We start from the raw sequence: 15,016 nt of genomic DNA on the forward strand, positions 1-15,016 counted from the left end.
AATAAAGATGCAGGACATGAACCTGTGAGGCAGAACAGGGACTGTCCTGCTTTTAATGGTTTTTTTTTTTTTTTTTTTTTTTTTTTAAATGTCCTTTGGGGTTGGCATAATAAATCCTTAATAATAGTTTGCTTGAATATGTGCCTAGGTTGTCTATGTGTGAAAATCTGTAAATTGCGGAGATCCCAAAATTTGATGGGATGGTTCCGAATCCCATCTGCCACTCGGACAAAAGCACAAATCCAATTGACTCTATGTGGTGCTATTATAGAACTGACAAATAACATAACATTTTTTATGTCAATGTATACTTTTTCAACTTTTTTGAACACCTCCTAGGATGTTTATCATGTAAGTGGCCCTCATAAAAGTAAGCAAAACCATTTTGATTAATCATAGCATTGCACATACAGTAGTCAACATTTGAAGTGGATCAAAAAAGTTGATCAAAGTTGTCCTAAATTCTTAAGACCCAATAAATAAGTTTTAGGATTAATTTTTTTTTTTTTCTTCATGTCTTTACATTGTTTAGAACATAAAACAAATAAAAATAATAATAAATGCATAAAAATAAAATTATATTAGTTATGCTATGACCTCAGTAGAGGACATCAGGACTCAATTTCTTTTAAAAAAATTAAAAGACGTGAATGAACATGCATAGGCAAAACAATTGATTTTTTTAAATCACCAATACATTTTTAGTTTTTATTTATTCATTTATTTATTTTTACAAAATTTTGTATAAAGATGATTCTCAACTATGTTATATCAGAATGATTTGATATACCATTTTTCTTTCTGCAAAACATATGTTACCATGTCTTACCATGGCCATTGGTTTGTGCAGTAAATAAAAACGAACCAATGGCTTGTCAGCGGCGCTGCACGAGCCTACGGCAGCAAAGCCCGCCAGAGCCCACCAGAAAGGGCGGGGCCATCTGGCTATATAAACGGGCGCTTCACCATAGGAAATCAGGTCAATTCGACTGAAGCGATGACCTGAGTAGTGCAGTCTGAGTGGCATGGCACGGTATGCAGTACTTGTTCCTGTATCTAAGGGAACCGAGGTTACGTTAGTAACCGAGTACGTTCCCTGTCGATACTTCACTCGTACTGCGTCGCTAGACGCTATGGGGAACAATCCCACCATGCCATGAAGAGAAACGACCAACATAAACTGGCCTTGAGCAATAAGGCTCAGAGGGACCAATTATGAGCAGGAAGAATCCTGCAGGAGGCATGAGGACCGAGCTCCTAGAGGTCAGTCCAGCCTAGATATCGTTTCAACGGTCATAAGTACAGCCTCAGCACCAGGAAAGGGACCAAGAGTGTTCTTGAAGAATCAGGTGATGCCTGAGGGGACCGCTTAAGATAGGTGTGTGTCCTTTAAGCAGAGAGAACCCGAGCCTGTAAGGCCGGGACATCCAAGTTATAGAACCTGGCAAATGTGAACGGCGAGGCCCAGCTGGCCACCGCACAAATGTCTGCCATGGACACACCACTAGACCACGCCCAGGAAGAGGCCACACCTCTAGTGGAATGGGCTCTCACTCCAATGGGGCTCTGGAGGCCCAGGGAGGAAAATGCTAGTGCAATAGCGTCAACTAACCATCGAGATATCCTGTGCTTTGTGACCGGAGACCCCTTGGTGCGGCCACCAAAGCAGACAAAGTGTTGTTCCGATTGCCTAAAGGGCGTGGAACGCTTGATGTAAGTTCTCAATGCCCTGACCGGGCAGAGAAGGTTGAACTCTCGGCCCTCCTCAGAAGGGGGGAGCGCAGAGAGTGTAATAATCTGGGCCCTAAACGGAGTGTAGAGCGCCTTCGGGACATAGTTATGTCTTGGCTTTAGGACGACCTTAAGCCCAAACTCAAGACAGGCAGGGTTCACAGAGAGAGCCTGCAAGTCACCTACTCGCTTCACCAATGCTAGCGCCAGCAGCAGAGCGGTCTTGAGCGACAGTGTTTTTAAACTGGTAGATTGTAGTGGCTGAAAGGGAGCGCCCTTAAGGGCTCTCAAGACCGTGGGCAAGTCCCATGCAGGGACTGTGAGGGGTCAGAGCGGATGGAGCCTCCTAGAACCCCTCAGGAAACGGACAATCAGGTTGTTCCGGCCCACCGACTGTCCGGCTATAGGAGCGTGAAAAGCTACTGTAGCTGCCACATAGACGCTGAGCGTGGAAGGGGCGCGGCCCTTATCCAACAGCTCTTGTAAATAGGACAATATCACTGATATGTCACATGTTGTCAGGTCCTCGACGTGGGCTTGACACCAGGCGGAGGAAACCAACCACTTAAGGGCATAGAGGTGTCTCGTGGACGGGGCTCTAGTCTGCTCAATGGTATTCAGGACATTCTCGGGGAGATCTATTGAGTCCCATCGAGTGCCCATAGATGCAGGTCCCACAGCTCGGGCTGGGGTTGCCAGATCGTTCTGTTCGCCTGAGAGAGGAGGTCTCGTCTCAGGGGAATGGGCCATGGAGCTGCTATTAGCAGCTGAGATAACTCTGAGATCCAATGATGGTACTTCCAGAGTGGGTCCACTAGAAGCACTTTGTGCCTGTGTTCCCTAATTCGCCTGATTACTTGAGGAATCAGAGCAATCGGGGAAAAGCATATAGAGGGAAGTTGGGCCATTCGTGGGCCAACGCGTCCTCACTCTTCGAAAAGTAAATTTGGCAGTGACAGTTGTCTTTGGAGGCGAAGAGGTCGACATCTGCCCTTCCAAATATTCGCCAAATTTCTTGAACCGTCTGTGGGTGGAGCATCCACTCCTCGGAGGGGACGTTTTTCCGAGAGAGCATATCCACTCCTTGGTTCAGCACGCCGGGCACATGAGCTGCTCTCAGTGAACGCAGGTTGAGATGTGCCCATACTAAGAGGCGTTTCGCCATCTCGAAAAGGCATTTCGAGGTGAGCCCGCCCTGGCGATTTATGTATGACTAGCACGTGGTGTCCCTTCAGGACTGGCAGGAAGAACTTCGTCAAATGTTTTCTGTAAGTCTTCACAAGGTTTTCACACACTGTTGCTGGTATTTTGGCCCATTCCTCCATGCAGATCTCATCTAGAGCAGTGATGTTTTGGGGCTGTCGCTGGGCAACATGGACTTTCAACTCCCTCCAAAGATTTTCTATGGGGTTGAAATCTGGAGACTGGCTAGGCCACTCCAGGACCTTGAAATGCTTCTTACGAAGCCACTCCTTCGTTGCCCGGACCGTGTGTTTGGGATAATTGTCATGCTGAAAGACCCAGCCACGTTTCATCTTCAATGCCCTTGCTGATGGAAGGAGGTTTTCACTCAAAATCTCACGATACATGAACCCATTCATTCTTTCCTTTACACGGATCAGTCGTCCTGTTCCCTTTGCAGAAAAACAGCCCCAAAGCATGATGTTTCCACCCCCATGCTTCACAGTAAGTATGGTGTTCTTTGGATGCAACTCAGCATTCTTTCTCCTCCAAACACGACGAGTTGAGTTTTTACCAAAAAGTTCTATTTTGGTTTCATCTGACCATATGACATTCTCCCAATCCTCTTCTGGATCATCCAAATGCTCTCTAGCAAACTTCAGATGGGCCCGGACATGTACTGGCTTAAGGCGAGACACGGCAGGCAAAAACATCGTTTTTTTTTTATTGGTCAATTTTGAGATTTTTGGATATTTGTCTTCAATAACATGTCTTCTTTCAGACTTGTGGTGAAAAAAAGTCCGAAATACACATTTAGGTCTTTATTTTACTGCACTTTGTCTGTTTGCGTCTGTAGATTTCTCATAAATTCAACAAAAGTTGGCGTTCTAAATCAACATGCTGCTCCGCGATCTCTGCCTGTACCCAGTCATCAAGCTCTCTCTCTTCTCTACAATGCTGTCGGATCCAAATATGGTCATTTCCTTTCTATCAGCAACCAATCGTGAAAGTAAAAGAGGGGATTTAACTCTAAGTGCGCAATCTCATTGGCTGAAGACAATTTCTGACAACGTGATTCGTTCAGAATCGTCACATGGTATGCTTTGACGCTTCCTTGTTTGGTTAAGCTTTCCGCGGGATCTTTTGAGTGAATTAATGAAAATGACTTCGCGTCAATCATCGAAAAGAGTACAGCAGTTGTCACTTGCAAGGGGGAAAAGGAAAATTAGTGATGGATTACCCAGTGAAATGCCCGCCTCGGGAAGCGCATCTGAACGTAAGCTGTCGATGGGAGGTTTAGAATTTGTAATGTCAGAAATAGCCCAATACGTGTGGCTGTTACCACCTTCTAACATATTATAACATTACTGTAACAATATTTGTTTTGTATGGATGAAATATTTATTTATTTATAAGAATAGAATAAAGTGCCATCTCATTCATTATGTTGTGGTGGTCAGTTTTACTTTTACAGTACAGATTTCTGTGTGCTGTATCTATAAAAACAAAACAAATGAACAGTTATTGATACAATACACATTTCATTTTAGCGGCATAAATTGAGAGAGGTATTGAGTCACTTCACAGGACCAGGGAGCAGGTCAGGCAGGCCTATGCAGATATTGATGCAGATGTGGCAGAGTTGCTGAGAGAGGATGCAGATGCGGTGATAAATATCAGTGTGTCTTTTGATGGCACTTGGCAGAAAAGAGGGTTCACATCACACTATGGGATCGGGGTGTGCATCCATATTTTTACGGGACTGGTGATCGACTTTGAGGTTCTATCCTCCTATTGCCATGCTTGTGCCCTTAAAGAAGCTGCCAGGCATGAGGGAAAGATTACAGATGAGGAAATTGACAGCTGGAGAGAAACGCATGACTGTGCACAAAATTTTAGGGGCTCAAGCAAGGCTATGGAGCAGGAGGCAGCGAAGAGGATGTGGGCCAGGTCTGTGAGTCGCCACCAGCTGAGATACATTCAGATGCTGTCAGATGGGGACAGTGCTGCATTCAGGGAGGTGGTATCCCTCAACCCATACCCTGGGCATGAGGTAGTAAAATTAGAATGCATCAACCATGCCCATAAGCGTATGGGCACAGCACTACGAAAATTAAGTGCTGAACGCAAATTGGGGGGGAAGGGTCTGGGAAAATTAACGGCCAAAAAATGTAAAACATTACAAAATTATTACAGGGGGGCAATTTTAAATAACCAGGGTTCCATAGAGAAAATGAAAAATGAGATCTGGGCTGATCTCCTCCATAGCATGTCCTGTGACGAAGTCCCCTTGCACACCAGGTGCAACCTGTCCTGGTGTTGGTATAGGAGAGCGGAGGAAAATGGAGAAACTCCAGAGAGCCACAGGCTCCATGCAGGAAACTTTTTGTCTTGGGAGGTGGGCCAGAAGCTGATACCTGTATACCACCGCATGTCAAGTGACAGCCTGCTGCAGCGCATGCAGCATGCTGGCACTCAAAATGCGAATGAGTGCCTCAACTCCGTCATTTGGGCCCGCTGTCCAAAAACAGTGTTTGTAGGTAAGAGTAGAGTTGAGGCAGCTGCAAGTATGGCCATTTCAACTTTTAATGAGGGGGCCTCTGCCATGCTTGCCATTATGGATAAGCTTTGGCTGGAAAGCACTGTCGTTACCGTCACCACCATCAGGGAAACCGACATGCTGAGGATCACAAAAGCCGAATCCATCCGGTCTGAGAGTGTAAAACGTTGCAGAAAGACTCTGAGCACAGCTAAAAAGCTGAAAAGGCATCAGCAAGAGAGGGGTGAGGGGCCTACATATGGTGCAGGCATGGATAGCTAGGCTTTCAACCCTCATGGGTGGACTTTGTGTTCCGATGGACATAGATGACTAGAGTTGCAGTTCTGATGATAAGTTTGTGTCTGTATTTGTGCTTCTCTGTGGTTAGTTGAAGGTCTTATTTGGCAATGTTGTTTTATTCAGTTGTCATTGTTCATGGTCTACATTGTTATAAACAATTACTTGGCCAGTTGTTTTGCTTGTTAGCAATGTTTTCATATAAAAATGTGTGGATTTTTACAATATAAATCTTTAAAGCCCGTTTTCTCAAAATGACTTTTCTCTCATACTCCAAGTCCGAAATCTCCACTTCAGTAGCACCTGTATACACCAAACTTTCCAGTCTTGTACCTAGTTATATTATGAAGACAATTACAGAGGGATTTGTAAATATATTATTCCTAGCCTGATTTATATAACATTTTATTCCAAAAAACATGGCGAAAATACATTTTTTAAGGCTATTGACAGTATATTCTGATTTACAGGATAACAAAAGTAGATATCCATAAATCCCTCTGTAATTTTTTTCCCATCTCATATGTGAACACAATGAAAAAATAATTTTGAACCTGGCTTTATCCAATTCTGAGATTTCGTTTTTTTAAATATATGCAAATTAACGCATATTTAATTAGATAATGACTAATTTGCATATTTAAACATAAAATTACAGAAACTTTGTAATACATTTTTTTCTCATCTTAATGTAGGTAATCAACTGGGAAAGTTTCATGGTGATATCTGCTAGTTAAAAATTTTACCCTATTCACCTGTAGTGTCTCGCCTTAAGCAGGGGGACACGTCTGGCACTGTAGGATTTGAGTCCCTGGCGGCGTAGTGCGTTACTGATGGTAGCCTTTGTTACTTTGGTCCCAGCTCTCTGCAGGTCATTCACTAGGTCCCCCCGTGTGGTTCTGGGATTTTTGCTCACCGTTCTTGTGATCATTTTGACCCCATGGGGTGAGATCTTGCATGGAGCCCCAGATCGAGGGAGATTATCAGTGGTCTTGTATGTCTTCCATTTTCTAATAATTGCACAGTTGATTTCTTCACACCAAGCTGCTTGTCTATTGCAGATTCAGTCTTCCCAGCCTGGTGCAGGTCTACAATTTTGTTTCTGGTGTCCTTCGACAGCTCTTTGGTCTTGGCCATAGTTGAGTTTGGAGTGTGACTGTTTGAGGTTGTGGACAGGTGTCTTTTATACTGATAACGAGTTCAAACAGGTGCCATTAATACAGGTAACGAGTGGAGGACAGAGGAGCCTCTTAGGCCCCGTCCACACGAAGACGGGTTTCTCTGTATATGCATACATTTTTTACCGTATAGGTGTTTCGTCCACACGAAACCGGCGTTTTCGAAGAGTGAAACCGATCATTTTTGAAACCGGGTCCCAGGGTGGATAAATTTGAAAACGCCGTTTTCATGTTTTGGTGTGGACGGCGAATCCGTATATTTTCTGAAACGATGACATCATCAGCCCACGTCTCGCCCCTAATCAGACACCGTTACGTCACATAACAGCGACAACAACAACAACAATGTCAGACTGTGTTCGTGCTGCAGAACCTACTGAGCTCATTAGTTTTATTAAAGCAAAATCTTCTGCTTTGTGTGTTAGTTTATATTCAGCACGCAAGGTTTACGCACATGGTCCAAGTCTTCTTCTCTGTTTTTTTGTGTATCTCTGTGGCAGAATTACAGCGCCACATATTGGTCTGGCATGTGTACTACATCGTTTTCAGTCGGTTTCAGTGATTCCGTGTGGACGCAGATATTTCCTGAGACGACTCCGTGTTTACGGAATTTGAGGCAAAAAAAAGATTGGATACGGAGAAACCCGTCTTCGTGTGGACGTAGCCTTAAAGAAGTTGTTACAGGTCTGTGAGAGCCAGAAATCTTGCATGTTTGTAGGTGACCAAATACTTATTTTATCAAGGAATTGACCAATTAATTAATTAAAAATCCTACAATGTGATTTCCTGGATTCTTTCCCCCCATTCTGTCTCTCATAGTTGAAGTGTACCTATGATGAAAATTACAGGCCTCTCTCATATTTTTAAGTGGGAGAACTTGCACAATTGGTGGCTGACTAAATACTTTTTTGCCCAACTGTATAACAACTAAATGTGTATCAAAAACACAATGGATGTTTAATGATATCATTATGTCATGGGATAAAGAAGAGGGGATTTCTTCCTTCAGCATTTTATCTTGCAAATAAGTAAGTAAATAAATAAAATGGAATATGTATAATATATAAAACATATATATTTATTGCTGTACTGTATGGAGAGTAGATTTGATCAAGATTAATTTACACATAAGTCACCCTTGGACATTTTCTCATGGATCACAGCTGAAAGGAACTTATCTTATGGTGGTACTTGTGGTATTCATTTTGATATTTGATCAGAATCAGAATCAGAAAGAGCTTTATTGCCAAGTGTGTTTGCACACACAAGGAATTTGTCTTGGTGTTATGAGCTTCCAGTACAGAAAGTACAAACATAGTGCAGACAACATATAATTAAGGTGATAAAGAACACTAATGAAGAGAATATACAATAATTAAGGATAACAATAGTAATAAAAATAAAAATATACAGAAAAGAGACATGACCATAGACAGAACTGTGAATGTGCATGTGTCCTATGTACAGATGAAGGTTTGATGAGTTATTTACAGATGTACAGTAACGGGGTGTGTTATGTGTTGTTCAGGTGGGATACGGCCTGGGGGAAAAAACTGTTCTTGTGTCTGGCTGTTCTGGTGCTCAGTGATCTGTAGCGCCGGCCAGAGGGCAACAGAACAAAGAGAGAGTGAGCTGGGTGTGAGGGGTCCAGAGTGACTTTCTTAGCCCTTTTCCTCACTCTGGAGGTGTAAAGTTCTTGGAGGCTGGGCAGAGGGGCACCGATAATCCTCTCAGCAGTCCTAACTGTCCGTTGTAGTCTTCTGATGTCTGTTTTGGTAGCTGAACCAAACCAAACAGTTATAGAAGAACATAGGACAGACTCGATGATTGCAGAGTAGAACTGTTTCAGCAGCTCCTGAGGCAGGTTGAACTTCCTTAGCTGGCGGAGGAAATACAGCCTCTGCTGGGCCTTTTTCGCAATAGAGTCAATGTGATTGTCCCACTTCAGGTCCTGGGAGATGGTGGTGCCCAGGAATCTGAATGACTCTACTGAAGTCACAGTGCTGTTCATGATGGTGAGTGGGGGGAGAGCAGGGGGGTTTCTCCTGAAGTCCACTATCATCTCCACAGTTTTGAGCGTGTTCAGCTCCAGGTTGTTAAGGCTGCACCAGACAGCCAGCTGCTCAACCTCCTGTCTGTAAGCAGACTCGTCACCGTCCTTGATGAGGCCTATGACTGTAGTGTCGTCCGCAAACTTCAGGAGCTTGACAGAGGGGTCCTTTGATGTGCAGTCATTCGTGTAGAGCGAGAAGAGCAGTGGGGAGAGAACGCAACCCTGAGGGGCGCCAGTGCTGATGGTGAGAGTCCTGGATGTGAGTTTGCCCAGCCTCACTAGCTGCTGCCTGTCTGTCAGGAAGCTGGTGACCCACTGACAGATGGAGGAGGGCACAGAGAGCTGTCTCAGTTTGTCTGAAAGAAGGTCAGGTATGATGGTATTGAAGGCCGAGCTGAAGTCCACAAATAAGATCCTTGCATAATTCCCAGGTTTGTCGAGGTGTTGCAGGATGTAATGCAGTCCCATATTGACAGCGTCATCCACAGACCTGTTTGCTCTGTAGGCAAACTGAAGAGGATCCAGCAAGGGTCTAGTGATGTCCTTCAGGTAGGCCAGGACCAGTCTCTCAAGTGACTTCATGACCACAGACGTGAGTGCGACAGATCTGTAGTCATTAAGTCCAGTGATTTTGGGCTTTTTGGGGACGGGAATGATGGTGGAGCGTTTGAAGCAGCGGGGAACTTCACACAGCTCCAGAGATCTGTTGAAGATTTGTGTAAAGATGGGGGCCAATTGGTCAGCACAGACTTTTAGACAGGCAGGTGAAATACCGTCTGGTCCTGAAGCTTTCCTAGATTTCTGTTTTCTGAAGACCCGGTTCACATCCTCTACACAGACTTTAAACGCAGGTAGAATGGTGGGGGAGGGAGTAAGGGGGGTTGCAGGGGGGGAAGGTGAATGTGTGAAGTGCAGATCAGAGCGGGTGTTGGGTGTCAGTCTGGCCTTTTCAAATCTGCAGTAGAACACATTGAGATCGTCAGCCAGTTGTTGATTCTCCACAGACTGTGGGGGTGGTGTCTTGTACATGGTGATGTTCCTCAGACCAGTCCATACCGACGCCGGATCGTTGGCTGAAAGTTATTTTTTCAACTTCTCAGAGTAGTTCTTTTTAGCCACTCTGATCTCCTTTGTTAGTCTGTTCCTGGCCTGGTTATACAAGATTTTATCCCCACTTCTGTAAGCGTCCTCTTTGGCCTGACGAAGTTGTTTGAGTTTCCCAGTAAACCACGGTTTATCATTATTGAATGATAAGAATGTCCTGGTGGGGATGCATATATCCTCACAGAAACTGATATATGATGTTACAGTCTCTGTGAGTTCATCCAGATCGGTGGCAGCGGCTTCAAAAACACTCCAATCAGTGAGGTCAAAACAAGCTTTTAAATCTTGCTCTGCTTCATTAGTCCATCTCTTAACAGTTCTTAATACAGGCTTCGAAGATTTGAGTTTTTGCCTATAGGTCGGTATGAGATGAACCAAACAGTGATCAGAGAGCCCCAGAGCTGCCCGTGGGACAGAGTGATATGCATCTTTAATTATTGTGTAACAATGATCCAATATATTACTGTCTCTGGTGGGACATGTAACGTGCTGTCTGTATTTTGGCAGTTCGCGGGAGAGATTTGCTTTATTAAAATCTCCAAGAATGATTAAAAAAGAGTCCGGGTACCTTTGCTCTGTTTCAGATATTTGTTCAGCCAGCTGCTGCATCGCGGCGCTCACGCACGCGTCCGGAGGCACGTACACATTCACGAGAATGAAGGAGGAAAACTCGCGGGGTGAATAGAACGGCTTACAGTTTATGAAGAAGGCCTCCAAATTAGGAGAACACATCTTCTTCAGAGTTGTTACATCTGAACACCAACCTTCATTTATGTAGAAACATAGTCCACCACCTCTCGTTTTCCCCGTTAGCTCCGTGATGCGGTCTGATCTGAACAGCTGATATCCCGGCAAATGAAGCATGTTATCCGGGATGTTTTCACTCAGCCAGGTTTCAGTGAAGCACAATGCAGCAGAGTTTGTAAAGTCCTTATTTGTGTGGGTGAGGAGAAGTAGTTCATCCATTTTGTTAGGAAGGGATCGGAGATTCGCTAGATGAATGCTTGGGAGCGCAGTTCGGAAGCCGCGTTCGCGGAGTTTAACCAGCGCGCCGGCGCGCTTCCCTCTTTTCCGTCTGAGCGCGCGTTTGACTAGGACCGCTGCCCCTCCGACCAATACATCCAACAAAGCGTCTGAATAATCAAAAACCGGAAAAAAATTGTCCGGTGTGTGTTGCCTTATGTCCAGTAGTTCGTCTCTGGTAAAACTGACAGTAGGAGAATAACTAAACACAGAACAAACAAACAAAAACAACAAAAGTACGGGAGCGTTCCACACCCCAGCAGCCATACTCGGCGCCATCTTGAGTGCGCCATCTTGAGTGCTTGATTGCAGTTTAATTCCTAATATGGAATGTCTGGACTTGTTTAATTAACAACTTTTCACTATTTTCTATGCATTGTACATCAGGTAGTTCTATAAGCACACAAATCCAAATGTGGCACTTATTGCACAAACAATAAGTATGTATGTGTTAGTAGCATGGTTTATTTTATGTATTTTTTACATTTATTGTTATTGTGCTGAATCCTCTTCAGCAAAAATACAGCACTGACTAAAATTTCCTAAAGTTTCAGTTTCAGAGAATTCAAGTTTGCTCACACAATGATGTTTGCAATAGATTAAATAAACAGGGACACAGACATTCTCTCTGGAATTAAACTGGGCTACAAAATTCACAATGACTGTGGATCCACAGAGCTGTGATGACATTAGTAAATGGCCTAGATCAGTCAGAAACTGGAGCAAACTGCACTAAACCTCCAACAGTACAAGCCATCATTGGACATTCTGGATCAACACCAACCATGAGCTTTGCGAAGATTTCATATACCAGTGGTAAGCTATGTTTTATCTTTATAAATGTGTTACGTGCAGTTATAATTAAAAGTTTCCATGTGGAATTTTCAAATAAGGACACTAATTCAATACATTTGAAAGTACATTCATGTGTCTTTCGACAAATACTTTAGCAAATGTGCATTTTTTTAAAATAAAAAAAATAAAATTAAATAAATGTTTATCTTTTCACCATCTCTGTCTTTACAGATTAGTCATTTTGCAACATGTGCTTGTTTGAGCAACAGAAAGGAGTACCCCTCCTTTTTCCGAACTATTCCCAGTGATTACTATCAAAGCAGAGCACTGGCCCAGCTGGTCAGACATTTTGGCTGGATGTGGGTGGGGGCATTAAGCAATAAAATGATTATGGAATAAATGGAATAACCACTTTTATTAAGCCTGCTAATGAGGAAGGAGTGTGTATTGAGTACTCAGAAGCCTTTGAAAGTACCAGTCCATACCATGAAATAATTAGAATTGTGAATATTATCAGAACCTCCAAATCTAAGGTAATAATGGCTTTCATGTCACACAGAGATATCAAGATACTTGTGGATGAGCTATACAGGCAGAACATTACAGGACTGCAGTGGATCGAAGTGATGCCTGGATCACAGATGACTCTCTAGCTGATATCAATGGTCACACTTTGCTCATTGGATCTATAGGATTCACTGTCCGCAATGCTCAAATACCTGGCCTAGACCTTTTACTACAGGAAGTTAACCCCTCTCAATTTCCTAACAGCACATTTCTCAAAGACTTTTGGGGGCATGTCTTTGACTGTTCTTTGAATCCAAGTGAAATAAGAAAGGCATGTAATGGCTCTGAGAACTTCAGGGAAGTGCAAAACTCTTTCACTGACTTGACTGACTTAAGGTTCTCAAACAATATATATAATAAAGCTGTTTATGCAGTAGCTCATGCAATTAATAATCTTCTTTTGTGTGATCAAAACAAAAGCTTCAATTCTAATTCCTCCTGTCTAAAACTTGTCGAAATAAAGCCTTGGCAGGTGAGACCAGATGTTTTTTTGTTTTGTTTTTTGCCAGAATAAAATAAATTACACATATATTTCAATCAGTTAGCCTGAAGACACTAACATTTTTATTTAATTTGCTTGCTGAAGGTCTTAAATTCCTTGCAATCTATAAATTTCACCACACGTGGGAGTGAAAATTTATTTTTCGATAACAATGGAGACTCACCAGAAAGATATGAGCTGATCAATCTACAAAGTCTTAATAAAGGCAAAATGAAGGTGCAAACTATTGGCTATTACGATGCCTCTTTGCCTAAAGGTCAGCGGTTCTCCATGAATAATGTTCAGGTAGTCTTGAGAGAAGGAATACATCTGGTAGATCTTTTTCTATACATTTTTAAATACACACTTTTTTATTATTTTTTTCTAATTACAACTCATGAAGAAAAATAATAAGGTGCAGGTGCCTGTGTCCAAATGCAGTGAGGCCTGTCCCCCAGGCACCAGGAAAGCTGTACAGAAAGGAAAACCTGTCTGCTGTATATTGTATACTATGCCCTCCAGGAGAGATTAGTAACAGCACAGGTACATAACTATTATGAAAAAATAATGGAAATATTATAAATATATTGAAAATATTATTTGAAGATGTGTTTTGTCACAAAATTGGAGACAATGCTTGATTAGTATTTTAAATAGAATTAATTATTTTCTAGATTCTATTATTGCTCATTGGTCAAATACAAGAGGAGATGCCTGCATCCCAAAATAAATTGAATTCTTCTCATATAATGAAATAATGGGGATACTTTTGGCATTGTTTTCTTTAGTCTCATTTTCTACATTTACAGAAACACACCTATAGTTGGAGCCAACAACTCAGAATTGAGCTTCTCTATGTTTCATTGGTTGACTCTGTGTTTCATTGGTCGGCCCACTGAGTGGTCCTGTATGTTGCGTCACACAGCATTTGGGATCACTTTTGTTCTCTTTATCTCCTGTGTTTTGGGGAAAACAATAGTGGTATTAATGGCCTTCAGGGCTACATTTCCAGGAAGTAATGTCATGAAATGGCTTGGGCCCTTGCAGCAAAAACTCTGTGTTCTTACCTTTGCAATTATAAAGGTGCTTATATGTGCATTTTGGTTAATATTATCTCCACCATTTCCATACATGAATATGGATCATTATCAGGAAAATATCATTTTAGAATGTAATTTAGGTTCAGCTGTTGGTTTCTGGATTGTGCTGGGTTACATTGGTCTCCTGGCTGTCCTTTGTTTTGTTTTAGCTTTTCTGGCACGGAAACTGCCAGACAACTTCAATGAAGCTAAATTCATCACATTCAGTATGCTTATATCCTGTGCTGTATGGATCACATTTATCCCAGCTTATGTCAGTTCTCCTGGAAAATGTATTGTCGCTGTGGAGATATTTGTCATTTTGGTCTCTAGCTTTCGTTTACTGTTCTGCATTTTCCTGCCAAAATGCTATGTAATTTTACTGAGACCTGAAATTAACACTAAAAAGCATGTTACGACAAAGATGTCAAATAGTTATTAAAGTGTAAAGAAACGGACATGGGAAATACAAAAATCTCTGAAATAATACATCTTCACCAAACAGATTATCACATTCTTCTATTATGCTGAAAATAAAAAAAGACTAAAGCTGTTAAAATTGTTGTGTGATTGGGTAGTTCCTTCTGCAGTTATGCCATGCTGCCCTCTAAATCTGAGCCGTAGTGTCCCACCTGTTATTTTCAGGCACTGCTCTTTCCTTACTTCCAACCTTACTTCTACCTAAGCTGTTATGGAAAGATTTTCTTGAGTTTAATACATCTTAAAATGCATTTATATTCAATATTTATTGTCATATTATAGATTCAGTGGATTACTCTATTGCTAAAAGTGCCAGGGAATATGAGCTTGGTGAACATTTATTCATTTAGCTGACGTGAAGAGTTTGCAGATGACTGTTGGTGGGTTAAAGTTTTTAATAGAATTCACAAAATATGTGCACAGCTGTGCCTCATAGTTTAAAATACTGCACAGAGTTCACTGTTCCAAAGACGTTTTTTCTTTTCTGTTTTTTTGTTTCTTTTTTTT

The 15,016-nt window shown here is 42.3% G+C and overlaps 1 pseudogene across 1 annotated transcript; it reads left to right on the forward strand.

The window, feature by feature from the left end:
• The first annotated feature begins 7 nt into the window (after positions 1-7).
• Positions 8-14,471, forward strand: LOC306888637 (extracellular calcium-sensing receptor-like; annotated as a pseudogene). The gene is made up of 6 exons: positions 8-24; positions 11,668-11,923; positions 12,134-12,941; positions 13,056-13,250; positions 13,372-13,493; positions 13,625-14,471. The product of its transcript is annotated as an extracellular calcium-sensing receptor-like (transcript).
• Positions 14,472-15,016: the final 545 nt, after the last annotated feature.

Source organism: Barbus barbus, assembly GCF_936440315.1.
Source record: "Barbus barbus genome assembly, chromosome: 22".
Lineage (NCBI taxonomy): Eukaryota > Metazoa > Chordata > Actinopteri > Cypriniformes > Cyprinidae > Barbus > Barbus barbus.